This window comes from Carcharodon carcharias, chromosome 24 (assembly GCF_017639515.1).
Source record: "Carcharodon carcharias isolate sCarCar2 chromosome 24, sCarCar2.pri, whole genome shotgun sequence".
In the NCBI taxonomy this organism is placed as follows: Eukaryota; Metazoa; Chordata; class Chondrichthyes; order Lamniformes; family Lamnidae; genus Carcharodon; species Carcharodon carcharias.
The window spans coordinates 32,457,503-32,463,502 of record NC_054490.1 but is presented as its reverse complement, the minus strand read 5'-3'; positions in this window follow the sequence as shown (position 1 = coordinate 32,463,502).

Here is a 6,000-nt window from a genome sequence, read left to right as displayed (position 1 = left end):
TAAAATGTCATCTGAAATTGCCTAGCAAGCCATTCAAACAAATCCAAAGACTCAATAAAGGAATGAAACTGGTTCGATCAACTGGCACTAGAAATGACAACGGCAAACACAGCCCAGTCGACCCCACAAAGTCCCTCCTTACTAACCTTTGGTGGCTAGGGCTAAAGTTGGGAGAGCTGTCGCACAGACTAGTTAAGCAACAGCCTGTCATACTCATCCTCACTGAATCATACCTCACAGATAATGTCCCAAGTTTCACTATCGCAATCCCTGGGTATGCTCTATCCCAGCGACAGAGGTGGTGACACAGTTGTACACGTTTGGGGGGGAGTTGCCCTGGGAGTCCTCAACATTGTCTCCGGACCCCATGATCTCTCATCAGTGAAACATGGGCAATGAAAAACACAGCTGATTATGACGCTCTGCCCTCCCTCATCTGATGAATCAGCTCCTCCATGTTGAACATCACTTGGAGGCAGCTCTGAATGTGGCAACGTTGCTGAATGTACTCTGGGTGAGTGGCTGCAGTGTCGATCACCAGAAGTGGCTTGGTATCACCACTATTGACCGAGCTGGACAAGTACTAATGTACATAGCCTCTGGACAAGGTCAGGGGCAGGTGGTGAGGGAACAAACAAAAGGGAAAAAATCTACTTGACCTTATCCTTGCTAACCTGCCTGCAGCAGATGCTTCTGTCCATCACAGCTTCGGTGGGAGTGAGCACTGGCCAGTCATTGTGGAGACCAAATCCTGCCTTTATATTTGTGACACTGTCCATCGTGTTGTGAGGGACGAGCACCGTGCTAAATGGATAGACGTTGAATAAATCTAGCAATTCAAGACTGAGCATGCATGATGCTCTGTGGGCCATCAGCAGCAGCAGAACTGTACTCGAATTTAATCTGTAACTTCGTGGCCCGCCATATCTCCAGCTGTAGTATTACAATCATGGCAAGGTGTCAACGCTGGTTCAATGAAATTTGCAAGAGGGTATGAAAGGAGCAGCACAAGGCACACCTAAAAATACCTAGTGAAGCTATAACACAGGACCACTTGAACGCCAAGCAGCAGAAGGAGCAAATGACAGACAAAGTATTGTGATCCCACAGCCAATGTATCAGATCTAAGCTCTGCAGTGTGCCAAATACGGTCATGAAAGGTGGTGGACAATTGAACAACTCACTGGAGGAGGAGGCTCCACAAATATGCACACCCTCAATGATAGAGGAGCTCAGCACTGTAGTTTAAAGGATAAGGCTGAAGCATTCGCAACAATCTTCAGCCAGAAGAGCCGAGTGGATGATTCAGCTCGGCCTCCTCCGCAGGTCCCCATCATCAACAATACCAGGCTTTAGCCAACTCGATTCACTGCACGTGATATCAAGAAATGACTGATGACAATCGTCATCACTGATAGCACAGTTAACAATCCACTCCAGCCCTTTAATAATGATTGAAAGTAGACTATTCGGGGATGATGACTGATGACACTACCCTGAGAACCTCCTGCCATGATGTCCTTGAGATGAGATGAATAACCTCCAACAAGGACAGCCATCTTCTATTGTGCTACTTATGACTTGAACCAGCAGAGAGTTTTCTTCGTGATTCCCATTGGCTCCAGTTTGGCTAGGGCTCCTTGATTCCACACTGGTCAAATGCTGCCTTGATGTCATGGTCAGTCACTCTCACCTCACCTCGGGAGTTCAGCCCTTTTGTCCATGTTTGGAACAAGATCGTAATGAGGTAATTAGTTGAATGGCCCTGGTGTTAGCCAAACTGGGCATCAGTGAGGAGGTTATTCCTAAGCAAGTGCTGCTTGATAGCACTGTTAATAACCCATTCCAGGCCTTTAATAATGATTGAGAGTAGACTATTGGGGCAGTAATTGGCCAGTTTGGGCCTTGACCATATTCCGAGAATAACACTGAAGACTCGTGGTCCAGGACTTGCCGTGCCTCAAGCCAATCTGTTACAGGTGAGCTACAACACTGCCATCTACCCGACCATGTGAACATTTGCCCAGCTGGATCATGTACAGAACAACCTGAACAAATCCAAACTGGCCAATTACTGCCCCAATAGTCTACTCTCAATCATTATTAAAGGCCTGGAATGGGTTATTAACAGTGCTATCAAGCAGCACTTGCTTAGGAATAACCTCCTCACTGATGCCCAGTTTGGCTAACACCAGGGCCATTCAACTAATTACCTCATTACGATCTTGTTCCAAACATGGACAAAAGGGCTGAACTCCCGAGGTGAGGTGAGAGTGACTGACCATGACATCAAGGCAGCATTTGACCAGTGTGGAATCAAGGAGCCCTAGCCAAACTGGAGCCAATGGGAATCATGAAGAAAACTCTCTGCTGGTTCAAGTCATAAGTAGCACAATAGAAGATGGCTGTTCTTGTTGGAGGTTATTCATCTCATCTCAAGGACATCATGGCAGGAGGTTCTCAGGGTAGTGTCCTCGGCCCAACCATCTTCACCTGCTTCACCTTCCATCATAAGGTCAGAAGTAAGGACGTTGGCTGATGATTGCAAAATGTTCAGCACCATTCGCGACTCCTCAGGTACTGAAGCAGTCAATGCCCAAATGCAGCAAGACCTGAACAATAACTAGGTTTGGGCTCACAAGAACCAGTAGCATTCGAGACACATAAGTGTCAGGCATTGACCATGTATAGCAAAAGATAATCCAACCATCACTGCTTGAGTTCAGTGGTATTGCCAAGCTGAATCCCCCACTATCAACATCCTGGAGGTTACCATTGACCAGAAACACAACTGGACTGTATATAAATGTGATGGTTACAAGAGCAGGTCAGAGGCTAGGAATCATGCCACGGGTAACTCAACTCCTGATGCCCCAGAGCCTATCTACCACCTACAATCCACAAGTCAGGAGTGGGATGGAAAGCAAAGGTCATGATCTCAGGATTACTTCCAGTGCCACGTGCTAGTCAGAATTGTAATAGCAGGATATATTGGATGAATAGGTGGCTGATGGGATGGTGTGAGGTGGAGGTTTTCAAATTCCGGGGGCTTTGGGACTGTTTCTGGGGGATATGGGGCCAGTATAAACTGGATGGGTTCCACCTGAGCTGTACCGGGACTGATGCCCTTGGGGGGATTTTCCTGTAGTGGATGGGGAGGTTTAAACTAAAATGGCAGGGGAATGTGAACCTATGCAAAGAGTCAGAGGAAGAGGAATCAAGGACACGAGCAAAATACAGAAAGGGGAATAAGAAAAGTGATAGGCAGGGAGATCAAGGGCAATAATCAAACAGTGAACAGCCTCAGTGAGAAATACTGGAAGTGTGGCATATAATTTTAAAAAGACTTGTCTTACGGCTTTGTGCCTTAATGCGAGGGGCATTCGCAATAAAGTGAATGAATGAAAATCGCAAATAGATGTAAACTGCTGTGATATATTCGGGATTACGGAGACATGGGTGCAGGGTGACCAGGGATGAGAACTGAACATCCAGGGGTATTCAATATTTCTGAAGGACAGACAAAAAGGAAAAGAACGTGGAGTTGCATTGCTGGTTAAAGAGGAAACTAACTCAATAGTGAAGAGAGATCTTAGCATTGATGATGTGGAATCTTTTTGGGTAGAGCTCGGAAGCACTAAGGGGCAAAAAAATTCTATTGGGGATTGTATATAGGCCTCTAAACTTTCCTGGTGATGTTGGGAATGGTATTAAACAGGGAATTAGAGATTCGTGCCTTAAAGGAATACATGTAATTATGGGTGTCTTCAACATGCATATAGACTTAGCAAATCAAATAAGTAACAAAATTGTGGAGGAGGGATTCCTGGAGTGAATATGGGATTTTTTTTTTTTCTGGACCAATTTGTCGTGGAACCACAAGAGAACCTAGACTGGGCATCGTGTAATGAGAAATGAATAATTGACAATTTAGTTGTGTGAGGCCCCTTGGGGATGAGCGACCATAATATGATAGGATTCTTCATCAAGATTGAGAGTGACGTAGTTGATTCTGAGACTAGGCTCCTGGATCATAATAAAGGAAACTACGGTGGTCTGAGGCGCGAGTTGGGTATGATGGATTGGGAAACATTATTTAAAAGGATGACGGTGGATAGGTAATGACAAACATTCAAAGAGTACATGGGTGAACTGCAACAATTATTTATTCCTGTCTGGTGGAAAAGTAAAACAGAAGAGGTGGCCCAGCCATAGATTACTGGGGAAATTAGAGATAATATTAGATGAAATGAAGAGACATACAAATTGGTCAGAAATATGATCAGGCCTGAGGATGGTAAGCAATTAGAATTCAGCAAAGGAGAACCAAGGCATTGATTAAGAAAGGGATAATAGAGTACGAGAGTAAGTTTGCAGGGAACATAAAAAATGACTGTAAAATTTTCATTTGGTATGGGAAGAGAAAAAGATTGGTGAAGACAAATTTCGATCCCTTACAGTCAGAAAAAGGGTGATTTATAATGGGGAACAAATACATGGCTAACCAACCAAATACATACTTTGGGTTCTGTCTTCACAAAGGAGGACACAAATAACATGCCAGAATGGTGTTCGGCAAATTGATGGGATTGAAAGCCGATAAATCCCCAGGGCCTGAAAATCTACAACCCAGAGTACCTAATGAAGTGGCCCTAGAAATAGCGGATGCATTTTTGGTCATCTCCTGATACTCTATAGACTGTGGAAAAGTTCCTACAGTTTTTTGGGTAGCTAATGTAACCCCACTATTTGAAAAGGGAAGTAGAGAGACAACACGGAATTATAGACTAGTCGGTAGTGAGGAAAATTCTACAGTCCATTTTAAAAGGTTTAGTAGCTGAGCACGTGGAAAGCAATGGTAAGATCAGACAGAGTCAGCGTAGATTTATGAAAGCGAAACCATGCTTGTCAAATCGACTGGATTTACTTTCTAGGATGTAACTAATAGTTTTGATGAGAGAGAGCCAGTGGATGTGGTGTGTTTGGATTTTCAGAAGGCTTGCAACAAAGACCCACATAAGAGATTGACATGAAAAATTAAAGCGCATGGGATTGGGGGTGGTGTATTGAGATGGATAGGAAACTGGTTGGCAGGCAGGAAACAAAGAGTAGGAGTAAATGGGTCTTTTTTTCCAAATAGGCAGTGACTAGTGGGGTACGGCAGGGATCAGTGCTGGGACCCCAGTTAATTGAAACATATATTAATGATGTATTTGATGGAACTAAATGCAATGTCTCCAAATGTGCAAATGACACAAAGTTGTGTGGGAGGGTGAACTGTGAGGAGGATGCAGAGGTGCTTCATTGTGACTTGGACAAGCTGAGTGAGTGGGCAAATGCATGGCAGAGGCAGTTTCATGTCGATCAATGTGAGTTTATCCACTTTGGTGGCAAAAACAGGAAGGCAGATTATTAGCTGAATGGTTATAAATTGAGAGAGCAGAATGTGCAATGGGACCTGGGCGTCCTCGTACACCAATCGCTCAAGTATGCAGGTGCAGCAGATGGTAAATAAAGCAAATGGCATAGTGTCCTTCATAGCCGGAGGATTCAAGTTCAGGAACAGGGATGTCTTGCTGCAATTGTACAGTGCCTTGATGAGGACACACATGGAATATTGTGTGCAGTTTTGGTCTGCTTATCTGAGGAAGGATGTACTTGCTATAGAGAGGTTGCAGCGAAGTTTACCTGATTGATTCCCGGGATGGCGGAACTGACATATAGATTGATTGAGATGGTTGGGATTATATTCGCTGGATTTAGGAGGAATATGGGGTTATTTCATAGAGAAGTATAAAATTCTAACAGGACTAGGCAGGGTGGATGCAGAAAGGATGTTCCCAATGCTGGCTCACTGTCTGAGGATACGGGGTACACCATTTAGGACTGAGATGGGGAGAACTTTCTTCACAAAGGGAGTGGTGAACCTTTGGAATTCATTACCACAGAAAGTAGTTGAGGCCAAAACATTGTATGTTTTCAAGAAAGAGTTAGATGTAG